This window comes from Vulpes vulpes, chromosome 2 (assembly GCF_048418805.1).
Source record: "Vulpes vulpes isolate BD-2025 chromosome 2, VulVul3, whole genome shotgun sequence".
Taxonomy (NCBI): Eukaryota; Metazoa; Chordata; class Mammalia; order Carnivora; family Canidae; genus Vulpes; species Vulpes vulpes.
Window position 1 is genome coordinate 47,031,088 of NC_132781.1, and position 24,854 is coordinate 47,055,941.

At 40.2% G+C, this 24,854-nt stretch overlaps 1 pseudogene; it reads right to left on the reverse strand.

Moving 5' to 3' along the window:
* Positions 1-5,903: 5,903 nt before the first annotated feature.
* On the reverse strand, positions 5,904-6,767 carry LOC112933083 (protein SET-like; annotated as a pseudogene).
* Positions 6,768-24,854: the final 18,087 nt, after the last annotated feature.

The following is a 24,854-nucleotide window of genomic DNA, read 5'->3' on the forward strand; positions in this document are numbered from 1 at the left end:
CTTTTTTTCTTTCTTTCTTCTTGATTTCTGATTGCTTTCCCCACCCCATCCCCCCTTTTTTCTTTTTTTCTCCTTTCTTTTCTTTCTCTTTTTCTTCTCTTCCCCCCCCCCCCTTTTTTTTCTTCTTTCGCTTTTTTCTTTTTCTCTTTTCTTTCCTACTCTCTCTTTTTCTCCTTTTCCCAATACAACTTGTTTTTGGCCACTCTGCACTGAGCAAAATGACTAGAAGGAAAACCTCACCTCAAAAAAAAAAGAATCAGAAACAGCCCTCTCTCCCACAGAGTTACAAAATCTGGATTACAATTCAATGTCAGAAAGCCAATTCAGAAGCACTATTATACAGCTTCTGGTGGCTCTAGAAAAAACCTTAAAGGACTCAAGAGACTTCATGACTGCAGAATTTAGATCCAATCAGGCAGAAATTAAAAATCAATTAAGTGAGATGCAATCCAAGCTAGAAGTCCTAACGACGAGGCTTAACGAGGTGGAAGAACGAGTGAGTGACATAGAAGGCAAGTTGATGGCAAAGAGGGAAACTGAGGAAAAAAGAGACAGGCAATTAAAAGACCATGAGGATAGATTAAGGGAAATAAATGACAGCCTGAGGAAGAAAAACCTACGTTTAATTGGGGTACCCGAGGGCGCCGAAAGGGCCAGAGGGCCAGAATATGTATTTGAACAAATCCTAGCTGAAAACTTTCCGAATCTGGGAAGGGAAACAGGCATTCAGATCCAGGAAATAGAGAGATCCCCCCCCTAAAATCAACAAAAACCGTTCAACACCTCGACATTTAATTGTGAAGCTTGCAAATTCCAAAGATAAGGAGAAGATCCTTAAAGCAGCAAGAGAAAAAAAGTCCCTGACTTTTATGGGGAGGAATATTAGGGTAACAGCAGACCTCTCCACAGAGATCTGGCAGGCCAGAAAGGGCTGGCACGATATATTCAGGGTCCTAAATGAAAAGAACATGCAACCAAGAATACTTTATCCAGCAAGGCTTTCATTCAAAATGGAAGGAGAGATAAAGAGCTTCCAAGACAGGCAGGAACTGAAAGAATATGTAACCTCCAAACCAGCTCTGTAAGAAATTTTAAGGGGGACTCTTAAAATTCCCCTTTAAGAAGAAGTTCAGTGGAACAATCCACAAAAACAAGGACTGAATAGATATCATGATGACACTAAGCTCATATCTCTCAATAGTAACTCTGAACATGAACGGGCTTAATGACCCCATCAAAAGGTGCAGGGTTTCAGACTGGATAAAAAAGCAGGACCCATCTATTTGTTGTCTACAAGAGACTCATTTTAGACAGAAGGACACCTACAACCTGAAAATAAAAGGTTGGAGAACCATTTACCATTCAAATGGTCCTCAAAAGAAAGCAGGGATTGCCATCCTTATATCAGATAAATTAAAATTTACCCCGAAGACTATAGTGAGAGATGAAGAGGGACACTATCTCATACTCAAAGGATCTATCCAACAAGAGGACTTAACAATCCTCAATATATATGCCCCGAATGTGGGAGCTGCCAAATATTTAAACCAATTAATAACCAAACTGAAGAAATACTTTGATAATAATACACTTATACTTGGTGACTTCAATCTAGCTCTCTCTATACTAGATAGGTCTTCTAAGCAGAACATATCCAAAGAAACGAGAGCTTTCAATGATACACTGGACCAGATGGATTTCACAGATATCTACAGAACTTTACATCCAAACTCAACTGAATACACATTCTTCTCAAGTGCACATGGAACTTTCTCCAGAATAGACCACATACTGGGTCACAAATCGGGTCTGAACCGATACCAAAAGATCAGGATAGTCTCCTGTATATTCTCAGACCATAATGCCTTGAAATTAGAACTTAATCACAACAAGAAGTTTGGAAGGACCACAAACACGTGGAGGTTAAGGACCATCCTGCTAAAAGATGAAAAGGTCAACCAGGAAATTAAGGAAGAATTGAGAAGATTCATGGAAACTAATGAGAATGAAGATACAACCGTTCAAAATCTTTGGGATGCAGCAAAAGCAGTCCTGAGGGGGAAATACATCGCAATACAAGCATCCATTCAAAAACTGGAAAGAACTCAAATTCAAAAGCTCACCTTACACATAAAGGAACTAGAGAAAAAGCAACAAATAGACCCCACCCCCAGCAGAAGAAGACAGTTAATTAAAATTCGAGCAGAACTAAATGAAATCGAGACCAAAAGAACTGTGGAACAGATCAACAGAACCAGGAGTTGTTTCTTTGAAAGAATTAATAAGATAGATAAACCATTAGCCAACCTTATTAAAAAGAAGAGGGAGAAGACTCAAATTAATAAAATCATGAATGAGAAAGGAGAGATCACTACCAACACCAAGGAAATACAAAGGATTTTAAAAACATATTATGAACAGCTGTACGCCAATAAATTAGGAAATCTAGAAGAAATGGACGCATTCCTGGAAAGCCACAAACTACCAAAACTGGAGCAGGAAGAAATAGAAAACCTGAATAGGCAATAACCAGGGAGGAAATTGAAGCAGTCATCAAAAACCTCCCAAGACACAAGAGTCCAGGGCCAGATGGTTTCCCAGGGGAATTCTATCAAACAATTAAAGAAGAAATCATACCTATTCTACTAAAGCTGTTTGGAAAGATAGAAAGAGATGGAGTACTTCCAAATTCGTTCTATGAGGCCAGCATCACCTTAATTGCAAAACCAGACAAAGACCCCACCAAAAAGGAGAATTACAGACCAATATCCCTGATGAACATGGATGCAAAAATTCTCAACAAGATACTAGCCAATAGGATCCAACAACACATTAAGAAAATTATTCACCATGACCAAGTAGGATTTATCCCCGGGACACAATGCTGGTTCAACACTCGTAAAATCATCAATGTGATTCATCATATCAGCAAGAGAAAAACCAAGAACCATATGATCCTCTCATTTGATGCAGAGAAAGCATTTGACAAAATACAGCATCCATTCCTGATCAAAACCCTTCAGAGTGTTGGGATAGAGGGAACTTTCCTCGACATCTTAAAAGCCATTTACGAAAAGGCCACAGCAAATATCATTCTCAATGGGGAAGCACTGGGAGCCTTTCCCCTAAGATCAGGAACAAGACAGGGATGTCCACTCTCACCACTGCTGTTCAACATAGTTCTGGAAGTCTTCGCCTCAGCAATCAGACAACAAAAAGACATTAAAGGCATTCAAATTGGCAAAGAAGAAGTCAAACTCTCCCTCTTCGCCAATGACATGATACTCTACATAGAAAACCCAAAAGCCTCCACCCCAAGATTGCTAGAACTCATACAGCAATTTGGTAGCGTGGCAGGATACAAATTCAATGCCCAGAAATCAATGGCATTTCTATACACTAACAATGAGACTGAAGAAAGAGAAATTAAGGAGTCAATCCCATTTCCAATTGCACCCAAAAGCATAAGATACCTAAGAATTAACCTAACCAAAGAGGTAAAAAATCTATACCCTAAAAACTATAGAACACTTCTGAAAGAAATTGAGGAAGACACAAAGAGATGGAAAAATATTCCATGCTCATGGATTGGAAGAATTAATATTGTAAAAATGTCAATGTTTCCCAGGGCAATTTACACGTTTAATGCAATCCCTATCAAAATACCATGGACTTTCTTCAGAGAGTTAGAACAAATTATTTTAAGATTTGTGTGGAATCAGAAAAGACCCCGAATAGCCAGGGGAATTTTAAAAAAGAAAACCATATCTGGGGGCATCACAATGCCAGATTTCAGGTTGTACTACAAAGCTGTGGTCATCAAGACAGTGTGGTACTGGCACAAAAACAGACACATAGATCAATGGAACAGAATAGAGAACCCAGAAGTGGATCCTGAAATGTATGGTCATCTAATACTCGATAAAGGAGGAAAGACTATCCATTGGAAGAAAGACAGTCTCTTCAATAAATGTGCTGGGAAAATTGGACATCCACATGCAGAAGAATGAAACTGGACCACTCTCTTTCACCATACACAAAGATAAACTCAAAATGGATGAGAGATCTAAATGTGAGACAAGAGTCCATCAAAATCATTGAAGGGAACACAGGCAACACCCTTTTTGAACTTGGCCACAGTAACTTCTTGCAGATACATCCACAAAAGCAAAAGAAACAAAAGCAAAAATGAACTATTGGGACTTCATCAAGATAAGAAGCTTTTGCACAGCAAAGGATACAGTCAACAAAACTAAAAGACAACCCACAGAATGGGAGAAGATATTTGCAAATGACATATCAGATAAAGGGCTAGTTTCCTAAATCTATAAAGAACTTATTAAACTCAACACCAAAGAAACAAACAATCCAATCATGAAATGGGCAAAAGACATGAAGAGAAATCTCACAGAGGAAGACATGGACATGGCCAACATGCACATGAGAAAATGCTCTTCATCACTTGCCATCAGGGAAATACAAATCAAAACCACAATGAGATACCACCTCACACCAGTGAGAATGGGGAAAATTAACAAGGCAGGAAACCACAAATGTTGGAGAGGATGCGGAGAAAGGGAACCCTCTTATACTGTTGGTGGGAATGTGCACTGGTGCAGCCACTCTGGAAAACTGTGTGGAGGTTCCTCAAAGAGTTAAAAATAGACCTGCCCTACGACCCAGCAATTGCCCTGTTGGGGATTTACCCCAAAGATTCAGATGCAATGAAACGTCGGGACACCTGCACCCAGCAATGGCCACAATAACCAAACTGTGGAAGTAGCCTCGGTGTCCATCGAAAGATGAATGGATAAAGAAGCTGTGGTTTATGTATACAATGGAATGTTACTCAGCAATTAGAAACGACAAATACCCACCATTTGCTTCAACGTGGATGGAACTGGAGGGTATTATGCTGAGTGAAGTAAGTCAATCAGAGAAGGACAAACAGTGTATGTTCTCATTCATTTGGGGAATATAAATAATAGTGAAAGGGAATATAAAGGAAGGGAAAAGAAATGTTGGGAAATATCAGGAAGGGAGACAGAACATAAAGACTCTTAACTCGGGGAAACGAACTAGGGGTGGTGGAAGGGGAGGATGGCGGGTGTTGGAGGGGAATGGGTGACGGGCACTGAGGTGGACACTTGACGGGATGAGCACTGGGTGTTTTTCTGTATGTTGGTAAATTGAACACCAATAAAAATTAATTAAAAAAAAAGCTCTCATCAAATGGCAGGGAATCATCATTAGGAGGTAATTTTAAAAGTGTCATCCTAAAATGCAAGGATGTTCATTAAACATCAACTGAACATGCCCAAAGAAAAGTTATATTGTCAAAATCCCCACACATCCCATCCGACATCTCAAATCCACCCTTTGGTGACTTTCTATAACCCCATTTTTAAAGTTTTTTTATTAAAATTTTTTTTTTACCAAGAGAAATTAGTTTTGTTGGTAAATGCTAACTGTCCATTATCACATAGAGGCACTGTATAGTAAACTCTGAGCCCACTGTAAGAGAAAGAGGAGGAAAAGCTAAAATTCTGTGCAGTACTACAGAGGGCCCTAGCACCCTCCAGCTTCCAGAATAGCTAAGGGAGCAAAACTTTCTTCTTTTTTTCCCCCACAGAGCATGGTGGTATTGATTCCATAAAGATTTTGTTGAGGCAGGAAGGGATAAAAATGAATTTGGAACAGAAAGGAGTAGAGATTCTTTTCCCACTGTATTCTGCTCAAAGTATTCCTCTCCCTCATAAGCTGAGAACCATAGTATAAAGAGAGAGTAAAGAGACTTCAAAAAGTAGGGGAAATGAACACAGGAAGAGGAGAAAAAGGCTGCAACTTACTCTCAGGGATTGGAGAAAAATAAAAAGGGAAGGTTGGAATCCATCAGTGTCCAATTAGTGATCTTTCCCTTCATCCTCTTCTCCTTCCTCCCCCTCACTCATCTTCATCTTTTTCACCTTCATGCTCATCTCCTTCATTAATATCTTCCAATCCTTTTTCTCCATCATCTTCATCATCATCTTCTTCTTCTCCTTCCCCTTCCTCATCCATATCAGGAACCAAGTAGAACTGTAATGGATTTGGCCAAATATCATTTTGATGATTTCTCCTAACCCATCTGCACCTGTATCAAAATGGTCAGTAAACCATGTGAAGAAACCCCCTGGTTCCTTATGCTGTCTCTTCCTTCTGACTTTGTTCTGCATTTTATTTGAACATTTCATCAAAACCTCCCCAGATTTCCATTTGATTTCAGTGAACTTTGGAGATGGACCATCACTCTCATTCAGATGAAATTCTTTGGAGAGAACTTTATTTTCAAAGTAAAGATATTCATTAAAATAAAAATCTATTCTGTAACCTGATTTAACATCTTCAAAATCTGTCACTTTGACTCTTGTCAAATGATGCAGCACCTCTTCATCCTCCTTCCCAAACAGTGTGGACACTAGTGGGTGGTTGACAAATATTACCCACAAATTTGGGATTTTTGGCAATCAATTCCTACCTCTTCTGAAAAAAATGGTTGATGGAGTTTGTTATATTTCTATTCTATTTTCAAAATCTCCTCACTGGATTATTCATTAAGTCTGTCTATTTAATTTTGTAGTTCATCTATATGTTCGGTTGCTTCCTGTTGCTCTTTTTCTCACTTTGGCAAATGTTGAGAAGTTGATATCTCCTTTGGCTTGGGGGACAAGAGGCAGTCTCAGTTTCTCTGTTTGAGGCAGGAGTGAAGACTGGCATTTGGGGATCATGTTGTGATGATAGCCCACAAAATAAGGGCAGAGACACATCTTGAAGAAGTACAGATTACTCTCCAACTCAGCACTTTGAATATATCATGTCATTCTCTTCTGGCTTGCAAAGTTTCTGCTGAAAAATCTCCTACTAGATTTATGGGTTTTCCCTTCTAAGTCAATAACTTCTTTTGTTTTGCTGCTTTGGAGATTTTTTTCTTTATCAACATATTTTGTGAATTTAATTACAATATGTCTTGGAGTTGGCTTGCTTTTCTTGATTTTAATGGGATTTCTCTACACCTCCTGGATCTGGGTATCTATTTCTTTGCCCAGGTTAGGGAAATTTTTAGCCATTATTTCTTCAAATAGATTTTTCGGTCCCCTTTTGTCTCTGTTTTTCTGGGACTCCTATAATACAAATGTTATTAGGTTTGATGGAGTCACTGAGTTCCCTAAATCTATACTAGTTTTATGTAATTCTTCTCTTCTCTTTCATTCATCTTGACTACTTTCCATTACTCTGTCTTCTAGATCACTAATTTGTGCCTTTGCTTCTTCCATTCTGATATTTATTCCATCAAGCGTGTTTCTCATTTAATTTATTGAGCCCTTTATCTCTGTTATGTTATTCCTTATTTCTGTATTAAGGGCCTCACTCATGTCTTCCACTCCTTTCTCGAGTCCAGTGAGTATGCTTATGATCATTGCTCTAAATTTTCTATCAGGCATATTATTTGTATCTATTTCATTTCTTTGACCTTGGCCTTGGCCTATTCTTTCATTTGAGATAAATTTCTCTGTATCCTCATTTCATCTGCCTCTCTATGTCTGTTTCTGTGTGTTAAGAAAGTCATCTGTGTCATCTATTCTTTAAAGTAGTGACTTTATGAAGAAGAGGTTCTATAGTACCCTGCAGTGCCATTTCCCCTGTTCACCAGAATCTGGCACTTATCAACACAAAATGAACAAATTTGCAAATTCTTTTAAAAAAGAGAAAGTTTTATTCAAGCCCAAGTGAGAACAGCTGCCTAGGATACACAATCTTCACAAAGAAGTATGCTCTGGGGGAGGAATGTTTAATACAGAGTTATATGGGTTTTGGTTACATTAAGAGTCACAAGTCATCACAATGAAAGACGTTTCAGAAAATTACATACTTTATCTTATGCTTTTTGCATGTGTAAGTTTGCAGGCTTCAGAGGTATGGGAAAGGAACTGCAGGAGATTTTTACTCTCATCTTTAGTTTGAACTGTTTCTTTTAGTTTATTCACTAACAAAGCAGATGTACAATGTGTGCTCAGGGCAAAAAAATATATATATATATAGGCAAAAATATTGCCCCCAATCTATAGTTTGGTGAAGTCATTGTGACCTTATTAAAAGAAGTATATATTCCTTGGGAGCCTGGGAGCAGGGCCCACAAACACTAAAAGTTGAAAATGTCCTTTATCACACTTCAGGAGAGTATCCTATACGTGTTGCTTATGCTCTATTGCCTCTCAGTCACTTTCTTTTCAGGGCAATCGTCTGCACTAACTCAGCCAGTTGTGTGCTTGCTTTCTGGGACTCAGGCAGGACAGCTCTGAGGGAGTGTGCCTGCTGGGGAATTTGGGAGCAGGGCAGTGGGTTTAGCAAAACTGGTCTTTTGCCGTATTCCCCCAAAGCCCAGCATAGGTTGGGGGCTATGTGAGGATGGGGGGGTTAGTCAGGGTGGTGAGGCTGAGACTGGCGGCCAGGCAGGACACATGCATGCAGCTTTCACAAAAATTTGCCCTAAGTGCTGGGCTGAGATGATCAGGCTTGGAGTGGTTGAGTCCTTAGGAGAACTTGTGGGCCTGGTGCAGTGCTGGCAACTTAAGGAGCAAATGTCTGTGCAGCTTCACCTCCCCCAGAAGGCCCTGTGTTTATGCTGGGGCAGAGGGAGGAAAATGGTGCTTGTCAGTTCCCTCATTTAGGGAAAAATTCCCCAACATGCTCCGAAATCAGTATGAATAAATTTGTCTCCCATTTGCCCCAGCATTGTGTAAACTGTCATTTTTATGTTGTCTTTCCACACAGACTGCAGTCTCATTAAGGACCTCAACCCAGCTATCACTCAACCTCTCGGCTTGCCTGGTGCTGACTCAGCTGACTTTTAAAGCCCCAGGCTCCAAGTTCCACTGGTTTTACAAACTCACATAGTTCAGCTCCTCGGGTTTTTAAAAGCCAAATGTTATGGGAATTAGTCTTCCTTGTGTGAGTTCCCTGGTGTGAGGACCCATTTCTTGGCCCTCTCCCTAAGTGCAGCTCCCTCCCACCTGCCAGCAGCCTCCCTCCACCTTTCTTAACATCCTAATCTTTCAGATGCAGCTTCTTCTCTATATTTAATTGTGGAGTTTGCTCTGCCAGTCTTCAGATCACTCTCTGGTTTATTGACTTAGATGTAGATGATATCTAGTTGTAAATGTGGGGTGAGGTAAGCTCAGGGTCCGCCTTCTCTGCCGTCTTCCCAGCCTTGACTTTATTAGAGTTTTTTTTTTTACAAAAATTAAGATCATGTGAAACAGAAAGTTGAATTTCCCTTTTCAGGAGACAGATAGAAGTTATTTAGAGTGACCAGGATATCAAGAAGACAAGTACCAGAGATAGGGGTAGTGCTCATTTTGTAGAAGCTGGCTGCAGAGAAACTCTGAACCTCCACACACCACTGAGAACCCTGCCTAGCAAGATATTCTATATGAATATTCTGAGAATTGGACTTAGAAGAAGCAATGGAAAGGAGTCATCTTTGTGTATTTTACAGAGTTCACCAGTTAACAATCCCTACCTGTATCAGAACACAAAAGTGTCATTTACAACTTTTAAAAATAAAAGTCATCATATGTCCCATGGATTCCAGCTCTTCTTATAAAATGAAACCTATCAACAGTGAGTCCACATTCTCATTTGTCAGTGGTCATCTAAGGGTTGCTTTCCATGGTCCTCTTTGGAGAGAGTCAGTATTCTCCAGTTTGCCAGTCTTTTGCCTGACCCCATCATCAGCCTGGCCCTTGTAGGCATTTGAGTTTGTTACCTCTGATCTAGACATTTGATGTTCTAGTTTTGGGGACATTTGACAATATTGAAAAAGTTTTTATCTGTAACGTATGTTTGTTTCCTAGCATTTTCTGGTTCTATCTGAACTCTAAACTTAAAATATAGGTAACTTCTATCAGCACATAAAATGTACTCAGTTATACCAATGGGATGAATCTGTCTTGTTTTAAGGAAGATGGTCATAATAGTTAGGCATTATCTAGAGTGAGAAAAGAGGTACAGACCTGTCACTAAGTTAGATCTGATATTAAACCAAAACTCACGTATTTTGTAAAAGCATAATTCTATTAAATTATTGATTCAAAAAGGATTCATTGAGCACCTAGAATGTAACAGGAGTAATAATATCAAGATGCAGAGAAGAGTTAAACAAAAACTCTGGCCTTAAGATGAATCCTTGATAATAAAGGGACCCCAAAAGGCCAAAGTTACAAAAATGCAAACGGTTGTAGGTACTGTGTGTTACATGGCTTACATGCACAGTGAGGATAAAGAGCAAAGGTCTTTGTGGCAGGACAGTGGTGGTACTGAGAAATGACATCCTGGAAGAGATGCAGATTGAGCCACGTGTTTAGAGATGAGTGGGTATTTGTCAAGTTGACTAGGGAGGAGATCATTCCAGGCAGAGCATGACTTCTTCTAGGACCCTTTGACAGGAGTCAGAAGTAGGAGATTGTTGCAGTGGGATTTCAGAGTGAACAGGAAGTTGGGAAATAGGGATCACAGATGAAGCTGGGGAAGTTCAGCTGTAACTAAAAGAAGGGAAGTACTAAGGTGGGCAATGGGGAAACAGAAGAGTAGAGGAGATTTGGGTTTTGTTTTAGTTTTGCTTGAGGATGAGAAGACCTGCAAGTTTTAGATGCTGGTGTGCAAACACCAATAAAAATGAAGATTAAGATGCCCACAAAAAGGAGATAGTAGATGGAGTGAGATAGAAAGGAATGTGAGAAAATGAAACCGTTATAGCAGAAATGATTGATTTTCTATATAATAACATATTTACTGATTAAGAGAATATTCTTGTTTAAGTACTTATTGAAAGAAATAGAATATAGTAATTAAGTATTGATAATAATAATTTCTTTTGCCAACAAATAATTTCATTAATAATTGGTTAAACTGCTAACAATGTCTACTTGCGGTACTGTTTTAACACTTGCCCTTAAGGAACTGATAATACACAGAAAATTATAATAAAATGTATTAATTACAATGACAGAGTTCTGTATAGCTTATTATACAACCCAGAGATTTAGCAATCACTTACCCACAGAACCTGCAAGCACTGAAAACCAGGCCTGGGGCAGCCCCGGTGGCACAGCGGTTTAGCGCCGCCTGCAGCCCAGGGTGTGATCCTGGAGACCCGGGATCGAGTCCCACGTCAGGCTCCCTGCATGGAGCCTGCTTCTCCCTCTCTCCGTGTCTCTCATGAATGAATAAATAACATTTTAAAAAAAGAAACCAGGTCTGAATATCTTGCAGTACTTATATAAGGTTTAAATTAATAAATGTATGTAAAAGCTTTTTTCATTTATTCATTCACCCAACAAATGTTTATTGAAGTCCTATGAAACATCCTACTAAATGTCTATGTGGGACAGTAGGGTACAGAGAGAAAAAAGAACCCAATCTGTTGTGGCAAAGTGTTGTAATGATGTTAGTTATTAATATATGATCATTATTTTCATTTGCGATTTCATTATTGACATTATTGTCAGAGGCATTAATTTCTCCCTTGAAGCTGCTAGCATAAGAACTCTAAGAATGCTGTGGATTTAAGCATATACAAATACCACTAAACATAGTAATAATAATTCCCTACATGCAAGTAGTACTTCCCAATTCACACAAACACTTCTATGCCCAGCATTTAATTTGATTTTCAAGACATCCCTGTCTGACCTACAGTATAGGCAACATTATTATTCTACATTATACAGGTGAAAAACCTGAAGTACAATAGGACACCATTGCTCATTCAAGATCACAGTGTCAGAACAAATCCTAGAACTTAACACACTTGAAATCTGAAAGATATTTCCAAGGATAAGTAGAGTATTTTAAATAATTTTGAATGAAGTTGCATAGAGACATTACATCTGTTTGCAACACATTCTACTAAAAAAATAGTATCATGCCCTTCTTTAATAAAATAAGAAACATCTATTTCAAACCTAAAACCAAACAATATGCCTAATGGCAAAACTCTAGAAATATGTCCTCTGAACTCAGGGCCAAAGCTTATGTGCCCGTTATAGTGAGAGAAATTTACATAACTAAATTGTGATTTCAGTAGTTCGGAAAATTTTGCTAACTAAACAGGGCACTCTGAATTATCTTATTCATTTGAATTATTTTTTCTGTTCTGACGACTCCTTGTTTCCAAGCTTCAGATACATATATTCTTCAGTCTAAGGGATCTTTCCATATGCATTGCAAACCAAACATATAAGTGGTTAAGCTCATCTTCTTGCCAGCCTTGCTATTCTTTTGATATCAGCTCATTTGTATACCATTATCTGGTCTCCTAAGAATTAGAACCAGAGGTTAGCAGTTCTTTCCTTGACACTTTTAGCATGCATCTTGACTGTCCCATTCAGTGTGCATCTGTGAGCCAGTAAAAATGAGCTTGAACATATTCACATAAAATTGGAATTCCGGCACCCACTCTTTTTCATTCCTTTTTTTCTCTCTGAGATCACATTTCTACATAGTTCTAAACTTTCTTACTCTGAAATTGGCCTTTCTCCTGCCTCTGGTGCTTGAAACTGGTACTTAGCCTTGGTCTCTAGTGTTAGAACCTCAGTTTTCCTCTGTAATTTTCTGTACCCTGATCCATCTCTGCTCTAGGTCAGGTCTTGAGATGCCCAACTTTGGCTTCATTTTGCTGCCCATACATTTTTCCAGGAGGATCACACAGGATTTTTCGTTGTTCTGTACGGTACATTTTACACTCCTTACCCTGGGTGTGAGATCTGTATTCAGATCAGGGACGGGGGGCAACATGGCAGAAGAGTAAGGTCCCCAAGTCACCTGTCCCCACCAAATTACCTAGATAACCTTCCAATCACCATGAAAATCTACGAATTTGGCCAGAGATTTAAAGAGAGAACAGCTGGAATGCTACAGTGAGAAGAGTTCGCGCTTCTATCAAGGTAGGAAGATGGGGAAAAAGAAATAAAGACACAAAAGGCCTCCAAGGGGGAGGGGCCCCGCGAGGAGACAGGCTGAGGCCTGGGTGAGTGTCCCCAGGACAGGAGAGCCGCATACCGCAGAAGCAGGAGCTGCACCAACCTTCCCCGGACAGAAAGGGGCTCGCAGGGAGTTAGAGCAGGACCCCAGAGGACGGGGATGCCCTCAGGCTCCCTGGGACACTAACAGACGACCTGCCGCCACCACTGCCTTTGTTCCTCCTGGGGCCTCATGGGGAAAACAACCCCCACTGAGCCCTGCACCAGGCAGGGGGCAGAGCAGCTCCCCCAAGTGCTAACACCTGAAAATCACCACAACAGGCCCCTCCCCCAGAAGACCAGCTAGACGGACAAGTACCAGGGGAAGTCAAGGGACTTAATGTATACAGAATCAGAAGATACTCCCCCGTGTTTCTTTCTCTTTCTTTTTTTTTCCCCCTTTTGATTTCTGTTTGCTTTCCCCACCCTTTTTTTCCTTTCTTTCTTTTTCTTTTTCTTTTTCTTCTCTTTTTTCTTCCTTTTTTCTTTTTCTCTTTTCTTTCCTTCTTTCTCTCCTCTCTTTTTCTCCTTTTCCCAATACAACTTGTTTTTGGCCACTCTGCACTGAGCAAAATGACTAGAAGGAAAACCTCACCTCAAAAAAAAAAAAAAAAAAAAAAAGAATCAGAAACAGTCCTGTCTCCCACAGAGCTACAAAATCTGGATTACAATTCAATGTCAGAAAGCCAATTCAGAAGCACTATTATACAGCTACTGGTGGCTCTAGAAAAAACCTTAAAGGACTGAAGAGACTTCATGACTGCAGAATTTAGATCCAATCAGGCAGAAATTAAAAATCAATTGAATGAGATGCAATCCAAGCTAGAAGTCCTAACGACGAGGCTTAACCAGGTGGAAGAACGAGTGAGTGACATAGAAGACAAGTTGATGGCAAAGAGGGAAACTGAGGAAAAAAGAGACAGTTAAAAGACCATGAGGATAGATTAAGGGAAATAAACGACAGCCTGAGGAAGAAAAACCTACGTTTAAATGGGGTTCCCAAGGGTGCCGAATGGGCCAGAGGGCCAGAATATGCATTTGAACAAATCCTAGCTGAAAACTTTCCTAATCTGGGAAGGGAAACAGGCATTCAGATCCAGGAAATAGAGAGATCCCCCCCTAAAATCAATAAAAACCGTTCAACACCTCGACATTTAATAGTGAAGCTTGCAAATTCCAAAGACAAAGAGAAGATCCTTAAAGCAGCAAGAGACAAGAAATCCCTGACTTTGATGGGGAGGAATATTAGGATAACAGCAGACCTCTCCACAGAGATCTGGCAGGCCAGAAAGGGCTGGCACGATATATTCAGGGTCCTAAATGAGAAGAACATGCAAACAAGAATGCTTGATCCAGCAAGGCTCTCATTCAAAATGGAAGGAGAGATAAAGAGCTTCCAAGACAGGCAGGAACTGAAAGAATATGTGACCTCCAAACCAGCTCTGCAAGAAATTTTAAGGGGGACTCTTAAAATTCCCCTTTAAGAAGAAGTCCAGTGGAACAATCCACAAAAACAAGGACTGAATAGATATCATGATGACACTAAACTCATACCTTTCAACAGTAACTCTGAACGTGAATGGGCTTAATTGACCCCATCAAAAGGCGCAGGGTGTCAGACTGGATGAAAAAGCAGGACCCATCAATTTGCTGTCTACAAGAGACTCGTTTTAGACAGAAGGACACCAACAGCCTGAAAATAAAAGGTTGGAGAACCATTTACCATTCAAATGGTCCTCAAAAGAAAGCAGGGGTAGTCATCCTCATATCAGGTAAACTAAAATTTACCCCGAAGACTGTAATGAGAGATGAAGAGGGACACTATATCAGACTTAAAGGATCTATCCAACAAGAGGACTTAACAATCATCAATATATATGCCCCGAATGTGGGAGCTGCCAAATGTATCAGTCAATTAATAACCAAAGTTAAGACATACTTAGGTGATAATACACTTATACTTGGTGACTTCAATCTACCGCTTTCTACACTCGATAGGTCTTCTAAGCACAACATCTCCAAAGAAACGAGAGCTTTAAATGATACACTGGACCAGATGGATTTCACGGATATCTACAGAACTTTACATCCAGACTCAACTGAATACACATTCTTCTCAAGTGCACATGGAACTTTCTCCAGAATAGAACTCATACTGGGTCACAAATTGGGTCTGAACCAATACCAAAAGATTGAGATCGTCCCCTGCATATTCTCAGACCATAATGCCTCGAAATTAGAACTAAATCACAAGAAGAAGTTTGGAAGGACTTCAAACACATGGAGGTTAAGGACCATCCTGCTAAAAGATGAAAGGGTCAACAAGGAAATTAAGGAAGAATTAAAAAGATTCATGGAAACTAATGAGAATGAAGATACAACCGTTCAAAATCTTTGGGATACAGCAAAAGCAGTCCTGAGGGTGAAATACATCGCAATACAAGCATCCATTCAAAAACTGGAAAGAACTCAAATACAGAAGCTAACCTTACACCTAAAGCAGCTAGAGAAAAACAGCAAATAGATCCTACACACAGCAGCAGAAGAGAGTTAGTAAAGATTAGAGCAGAACTCAACGAAGTCGAGACCAGAAGAACTGTGGAACAGACCAACAAAACCAGGAGTTGGTTCTTTGAAAGAATTAATAAGATAGATAAACCATTAGCCAGCCTTATTAAAAAGAAGAGAGAGAAGACTCAAATTAATAAAATCATGAATGAGAGAGGAGAGATCACTACAAACACCAAGGAAATACAAACAATATTAAAAACATATTATGAAAAGCCATACACCAATAAATTAGGCAATCTAGAAGAAATGGACACATTTCTATAGAGCCACAAACTACCAAAATTGAAACAGGAAGAAATAGAAAACCTCAACAGGCCAGTAACCAGGGAGGAAATTGAAGCAGTCATCAAAAACCTCCCAAGACACAAAACTCCAGGGCCAGATGGCTTCCCAGGGGAATTCTATCAAACGTTTAAAGAAGAAACCATACCTATTCTACTAAAGCTGTTTGGAAAGATTGAAAGAGATGGAGTACATTGAAAGTCGTGCTATGAAGCCAGCATCACCTTAATTTCAAAACCAGACAAAGACCCAACCCAAAAGGAGAATTACAGACCAATATCCCTGATGAACATGGATGCAAAAATTCTCAACAAGATACTAGCCAATAGGATCCAACAACACATTAAGAAAATTATTCACCACGACCAAGTAGGATTTATCCCCAGGACACAAGGCTGGTTCAACACTCGTAAGACAATCAGTGTGATTCATCATATCAGCAAGAGAAAAACCAAGAACCATATGATACTCTCATTAGATGCAGAGAAAGCATTTGACAAAATACAGCATCCATTCCTGATCAAAACTCTTCAGAGTGAAGGGATAGAGGGAACATTCCTCGACATCTTAAAAGCCATCTATGAAAAGCCCACAGCAAATATCATTCTCATTGGGGAAGCACTGGGAGCCTTTCCCCTAAGATCAGGAACAAGACAGGTCCACTGTCACCACTGCTATTCAACATAGTACTGGAAGTCCTAGCCTCAGCAATCAGACAACAAAAAGACATTAAATGTATTCATTGGCAAAGAAGAAGTCAAACTCTTCCTCTTCGCCAATGACATGATACTCTACATAGAAAACCCAAGGGATCCCTGGGTGGCGCAGCGGTTTGGCGTCTCCTTTGGCCCAGGGCGCGATCCGGGAGACCCTGGATCGAATCCCACGTCAGGCTCCCGGTGCATGGAGCCTGCTTCTCCCTCTGCCTGTGTCTCTGCCTCTCTCTCTCTCTCTCTCTGTAACTATCATAAAATAAATAAAAAAACAAATTAAAAAAAAAAAAGAAAACCCAAAAGCCTCCACTCCAATATTGCTAGAACTCATACAGCAATTTGGCACTGTGGCAGGATACAAAATCAAGGCCCAAAAGTCAGTGGCATTTCTATACACTAACAATGAGACTGAAGAAAGGGAAATTAAGGAGTCAATCCCATTTACAATTGCACCCAAAGGCATAAGATACCTAGGAATAAACCTAACCAAAGAGGTAAAGGATCTATACCCTAAAAACTACGGAACACTTCTGGAAAGAAAGACACAAAGAGATGGAAAAATATTCCATGCTCATGGATTGGCAGAATTAATATTGTGAAAATGTCAATTCTACCCAGAGCAATTTACACATTTAATGCAATCCCTATCAAAATATCATTGACTTTCTTCAGAGAGCTGGAACAAATTATTTTAAGATTTGTGTGGAATCAGAAAAGACCCCAATAGCCAGGGGAATTTTTAAAAAGAAAACCATAGCTGGGGGCATCACAATGCCAGATTTCAGGTTGTACTACAAAGCTGTGGTCATCAAGACTGTGTGGTACTGGCACAAAAACAGACACATAGATCAATGGAACAGAATAGAGAATCCAGAAGTGGACCCTGAACTTTATGGTCAACTAATATTCGATAAAGGAGGAAAGACTATTCAGTGGAAGAAAGACAGTCTCTTCAATAAATGGTGCTGGGAAAATTGGACATCCACATGCAGAAGAATGAAACCAGACCACTCTCTTTCACCATACACAAAGATAAACTCAAAATGGATGAGAGATCTAAATGTGAGACAAGAGTCCATCAAAATCCTAGAGGAGAACACAGGCAACACCCTTTTTGAACTTGGCCACAGTAACTTCTTGCAGATACATCCACGAAGGCAAAAGAAACAAAAGCAAAAATGAACTATTGGGACTTCATCAAGATAAGAAGCTTTTGCACAGCAAAGGATACAGTCAACAAAACTAAAAGACAACCTACAGAATGGGAGAAGATATTTGCAAATGACATATCAGATAAAGGGCTAGTTTCCAAAATCTATAAAGAAGTTATTAAACTCAACACCAAAGAAACAAACAATCCAATCATGAAATGGGCAAAAGACATGAAGAGAAATCTCACAGAGGAAGACATAGACATGGCCAACAGGCACATGAGAAAATGCTCTGCATCACTTGCCATCAGGGAAATACAAATCAAAACCACAATGAGATACCACCTCACACCAGTGAGAATGGGGAAAATTAACAAGGCAGGAAACCACAAATGTTGGAGAGGATGCGGAGAAAAGGGAACCCTCTTACACTGTTGGTGGGAATGTGAACTGGTGCAGCCACTCTGGAAAACTGTGTGGAGGTTCCTCAAAGAGTTAAAAATAGACCTGCCCTACGACCCAGCAATTGCACTGTTGGGGATTTACCCCAAAGATTCAGATGCAGTGAAACATCGGGACACCTGCACCCCGATGTTTCTATCAGCAATGGCCACAATAGCCCAACTGTGGAAGGAGCCTCGGTGTCCATCGAAAGATGAATGGATAAAGAAGATGTGGTTTATGTACAACGGAATATTACTCAGCAATTAGAAACGACAAATACCCACCATTTGCTTCAACGTGGATGGAACTGGAGGGTATTATGCTGAGTGAAGTAAGTAAATCAGAGAAGGACAAACAGTGTATGTTCTCATTCATTTGGGGAATATAAATAATAGTGAAAGGGAATATAAAGGAAGGGAAAAGAAATGTTGGGAAATATCAGGAAGGGAGACAGAACATAAAGACTCCTAACTCGGGGAAACGAACTAGGGGTGGTGGAAGGGGAGGAGGGCGGGTGTTGGAGGGGAATGGGTGATGGGCACTGAGGTGGACACTTGACAGGATGAGCACTGGGTGTTTTTCTGTATGTTGGTAAATTGAACACCAATAAAAATTAATTTAAAAAAAACTCTAGTAATCAAGACCATGTGTATAGGTGTAAAGAAAACACAATGATCGATGGAATGAAATAGAGTTTGGAAGTGCACCCAGACATATGCAGGCAATTGATTTTTGTCAAAGTTGCCAAAAAATAGTCTTTTCAACATATGGTGCTGAAACAATGTGCATCCAAATGAAAAAAAAATTGTCAATCCAAACCTTGTCTGGCACCATATTTTTAAAAAGCCAACCGCTTCAAAATGGATCCTAGATCTAAGTGCAAGCACTAAAACTATAAAACTTCTGGGAAAAAGATAGGAGAAACACCTTTGTGACTTTAGATTAGACAAAGATTCCTTAAATAAGACACAAAAAGCACCAATCAAAAAGATTGATACATCATCAAAATTTAGATGTCAATTATTCAAAGGAAAGTGTTAAGAAATTAAAAATATAAGACTGAAAAAATATTTGCAAAACACTTACCTGATAAAAGGTTAGTATCTAGAATATACAAAGAATTCTTACAACTCAATAAGAAGTAGAAAACCACTCAGTTTGGATGAGAGACAAAATATTTAAATAAACACTTCATCTAAGATATATGATGATGAATAAGCACATGAAAAGATTCTCAATATCACTAAGGAAATACAAAGTTAAACCATAATGAGATACTACTGCACATCTAATAGTTAATGTTAAAAATTCTGATATTAAGTTTTGATGAGAAATGGAATCTTTTGCCCATTTCATGATTGGATTGTTTGTTTCTTTGCTGTTGAGTTTAAGAAATTCTTTATAGATCTCGGAAACTAGCCCTTTATCTGATACATCATTTGCAAATATCTTCTCCCATTCTGTAGGTCGTCTTTTCGTTTTGTTGACTGTATCTTTTTGTTGGTGGGAATGTGAAATGGTACAGCCACTCTGGAAAACTGTGTGGAGGTTCCTCAAAGAGTTAAAAATAGACCTGCCCTATGACCCAGCAATTGCACTGTTGGGGATTTACCCCAAAGATACAGATGCAATGAAACGCCGGGACACCTGCACCCCCGATGTTTCTAACAGCAATGTCTACAATAGCCAAACTGTGGAAGGAGCCTCTGTGTCCATCGAAAGAGGAATGGATAAAGAAGCTGTGGTTTATGTATACAATGGAATATTACTCAGCCATTAAAAACAACAAATACCCACCATTTGCTTCAATGTGGATGGAACTGGAGGGTATTATGTTGAGTGAAATAAGTCAATCGGAGAAGGACAGACATTATATGGTCTCATTCATTTGGGGAATATAAAAAATAGTGAAAGGTAATAAAGGGGAAAGGAGAAAAAATGAGTGGGAAATATCAGGGAGGGAGACAGAACATGAGAGACTCCTAACTCTGGGAAACGAACTAGGGATGGTGGAAGGGGAGGTGGGTGGGGGGTGGGGGTGACTGTGTGATGGGCACTGAGGAGGACACTTGACGGGATGTCAAGTTGTCTCCCCTGACACATGAGCGACCCAGGCCAAGGTGCAGGGAGATGCCACTGGGAGGCAGAAGATGCACTGCACAGGGCTGAGATGGAGCCAAAGGGTTCCCGAAGCTCAAGGAAATAGAGCAAGTCTCCCGGTGTAACAGGGTCACGCCTTAATTTACAGAGCAGGTGCTGATCTGGTGCCAGTCGATGCTCTACTAGATCTGCGAAGGAGCCCGAACCGTGCAGGTCAGGCCGCCTGCGCTGACGGAGGCCTGGGCATGGTACAGGCTCGGCCAGACCCACAAATGATCACAAAAAGGAACTTCGTCTAAAAGCGAGCAGATGACCCTCAAAACAGGGTGAGTCCCACTAAGCCACAGGTTATCTGATACCTGAGACCCTGCCTGGGAGGGTCTTTTTTTTTTTTAATTTTTATTTATTTATTTATGATAGTCACACAGAGGGAGAGAGAGAGGCAGAGACACAGGCAGAGGGAGAAGCAGGCTCCATGCACCGGGAGCCCGACGTGGGATTCGATTCCGGGTCTCCAGGATCGCGCCCTGGGCCAAAGGCAGGCGCCAAACCGCTGCGCCACCCAGGGATCCCCTGGGAGGGTATTAATACTCCCTTCAGGTGAACCTAAACTTAGGCTTCTTCTTGGCTCTAGGTCCCCATCTGCCGTTACTTAGGGAATTTTCTTTAGAAAACTTGACGGGATGAGCACTGGGTGTTATTCTATATGTTGGCAAATTGAACACCAATAAAAAATAAATAAAAATAAAAAATAAAGTCTGCATGCTATGCTGTATGACTTATGACAGCCTGAAAAAGGCAAAAATATAGGGACAGTAATTAGATTAGAGGTTACCATGAGCTATGGTAGATAGGATTGTCCACAAGGAGGCAGAGGGATCTTTCTGGAGTGGTTGAAATGTTTTATATATTCATGGAGATGGTAGATACATGATTATATACTTTTATCAACATACATCAAAATTTACAATTGAAATTATACTTTAGTTAACCCAACTTTTTAAAATTATACCTTAAAAAATCCAATGTGAAAAATAAATGAGAAAAAAAGTACCAGAATCAGCTTAGCTGGGGCCCTGCCTGAGCTCCACCACAGCCCCACTCCCTGGCCTTGGCAAATCATCTAAGCCCTCTGGATCTTATTTCCATCTGTAACATGGTGACTATTATCTTTCCTCCTTTCTTTGAGACATTGGGAGCCTGGAATGATGTCATAAACCTAGTATTTCTTTAACAGAATCTGAAATACTAGGCAGATGAGAGAAACCCTTAAGGACTGAGATTGCTTGTCTGCCTCTGGCTTCTTGTGCAACCCCTGAGAGAGTTCATTTTTAGAGTCTCTAGGTGCTTGTTAGCTGCCAAATAGAGAGAGTCCCAGGATAGACAACCTGGGCTTCTGCCTCACACCTTTTATAAAACTTTGGAGACAGGCCACCTGGGGTCAGCTTAGCACTCATCTCCATCTCTACAAGATCCCAGCCAGGAGTAGTACCCAGAGTATTCACAGAAAGGTAAGCCCCACCAGGAAACTTCCCATGCTTCAGAGCTCCTAGTTTCCTTCTGTCTTGAGTAAGGATGGTTGGAGATCATTCATGGTCTTCATGTGGCTTTTTCCTTGTTGATAGAACAAAGAACTGAGTGATGCTTGGATTAAGGAAAGGAAGGGAAATATCATGGTGAGGTTTTCCACTATGAGTGACTAAAAGACTGAAGGTCAGCGCTGGCAAATAGGGGGACATGAGAGGAAACTGACTGGGGTAAAGGTGGGGGAAATGAAGAGTCTGGTAGAGCCAAGGAGGCTATTTAGGTTGGTCAGGACAGATCCTATATTTACAGAATCTCATACCTGTAAGTAAACCTAGAGATAATGCTAAATGCTCCCTTTCATACTACAGAAGAAAAAAGGGATGGATGGATGGATGGATGGATGGATGGATGGATGGATGGACAGAGAGAGAGATGGATAAATGGATAATGGCAAGGGCCTTGGGAAGCAACAGGGGCTGGCAGGAAAAGAACAAGTTCTCCCATTTAGAAAAAATTCTTGCATATATGAACTTTGACAAGTTAAAATTTTCAAGCCTCATCTTTCTCATTTGTAAAATGATTACCTATATTCAAGAATGTTTGCAAAGTTTATATGTAACATATAGTGTAGTGACATATAATGAAGTATTATGTAAACATTAGCTTTCTATTTTATTTTTCTTTTCATTACTTCTTTCTCCCTCCATCCATCCTTCTTTTTTCCTTTCTCCAAGGTCTCAACGCTAGTAGAAACTTGTTTAACACAAATAACATAAGCACCTGGACTCCAACTCCACAACTCTTTCTACTGTGCTGAATTGCCATCCTTGTAAACCAGAAGAATGGGAGAGGGAGGGGGAGAAAGAGAATGAGAGAGAGAGAGAGAGAGAGAGAGAGAGAAGAAGAAGAAAGAAGAAGAAGGAGGAGGAGGAGCAGGAGGAGGAGGAGGAGGAGGGAAGGAGGAGAAGGGGGGAAGGCGAAGAGGAAGAAGGGGAGAGAGTCAGAGTGAGAGACTGACTGTGCATGGCTTTGTGGAGAGAAAGAATGACATATGGCAAATTGGAACAGAGAGCCTGAGGGGAACTGACCCTTGTATGAATAGGCAGGATGGGAGATGTTTGGGAAGTGGGGAATGATTTCCTTGAAGGCAAGAATGCCTTTTCTCCTTACATTGCTGCTTTTACGACACTCTGGCCAGGAAAGCTATATTTGATGGAGAAACCATTATCCTTACCCTACCTCCAGTATTCTGGAGGGCTGTATCCAGGAGATATGTATTTCCTGTTTAGGGCAAGGGAGGCATTGTCATTCTGCTCTTGGTCTGAGTGTAGCCCTTGATATGGCTAAAGTTTGCCTGAGACTGAAGTTGTGATAGAAAATATAACCCAAATGTACAGTGTCTGAGAGGTTAGTGGCTGACTTCCCACTGTGGGGATCAGTGGTAGTCCCACAAGGGAGATAGATTCTGGAAAGGAAGGCATAACCTGTAAGAGGCTAGCAGTCTTCTTTCTCCCACTGAGAGTCAGCATTGCCCCAACAGAGCTTGAGCCCAACACATTGCAACAGTTTTCATAGGAAAGGACAGAATGGAGGTGCCAAATGGAATGCAGAGTCTCCTGCGGTAGGCTACTAGCATAATCTACATTTTTTGTCTTGTGCTATTGATTTTGAGTGACCTTCAGTGTGACTTTGAGTAAGTTACTCCTCATAATGGTTCAATTCTATATGTAAGTGCTAGAATGATCCAGTTTATTAATTGTCTCATCATAGGAGGGAAAAATCAATTAAAATTTTGGGCATAAGGAGGACTTCCTTGAGATGATGGGACAATGATCCAAGACTGGGCCTTGAAGGATGGAGTTTTGATGTGTGGAAGGGAAGAGTGTTCTATTTAGAAATGAGTACTAGCACAGTTATGAACAAAGGGTGGCCTAGCAGAGCAAGAGTCCAGCAGAAGGGGGCCCCAAAGTTATCTTTCCAATATTGATGCAGTCACACTGAAGAACTTTAGACTTCATGGGTTCATTCCTCAGTTGTCCAGGCACTTGTTGGGTAAATCAAACTGCTACCATGTGTAACTGAGTGGAAACTAGCTAAATGTTCTCTGGGCCTTCAACTCCCCTCTTTTCCTTTGGGAAATCTCCTGATCTCTCACCTCACCCCTACAAAAATCATCAGTCTTCCCCGTATCACTTAATAGCAATTCCGGTTCTCAGGCCAGGAATCTTGGAATCATCCCCTACCCTCTCCTTCTCTCACACCTCATGCCCAATCTATTAGTTCCACCATCGAAATACATGCAGAATTTTTCTACATTCAACAAATAGACAATTACCAAATAGAAGAATGGATGGGTGGATGGGATCTTGACTTCTCTGAATAGCTGTAGTGATGCCAAGACCTGGAAGCTTAGGAATATCTTTCTTTGTTACACACAAGATAATTTATAAAGTCTCAGTAACAACATATCCAAGTTCTGTAAGAGATAGTAAAATGTTAAAGTGTGAATCTGGGGATTCAGACAGTCCTGGGCCTGAGATTCAACTTTACAATACTGGGTTACTTATTTAACTTTTTAAAACCTTGGTGCCTTGATCATATAGATATAATAGCAGTTACCCCATAGAGCTCTGTGAAAATTAAATAAAAATCAATATGAAGTTCTTAGCAAAAAAAAAAAAAGTTCTTAGCAAAATATTCATAGTTTACATTTTAAAAATATCAGTGCTTTCTTAAATCACCTTCGTGTCTTCCATATTTAGCCTTTGAGTATGGCTGTACTTTGGTCTGCTCCTGGCTCCTCTCTTTGCTCACTCTCTCTTACATCTCTTTTTGATCTCATAAGATCTTGTCCTCCTACCTTTCTTTATGTTACTACTCTCTCATATTGTGATTTTTGAACCTCATACCATCATCTATTCATTAAATTGGTCAGAACTGCTATTCAGTCACTATATACACTGATATAATCTTAATAGCTATTAAAATGTTGTTAAATAGCTAGTGTC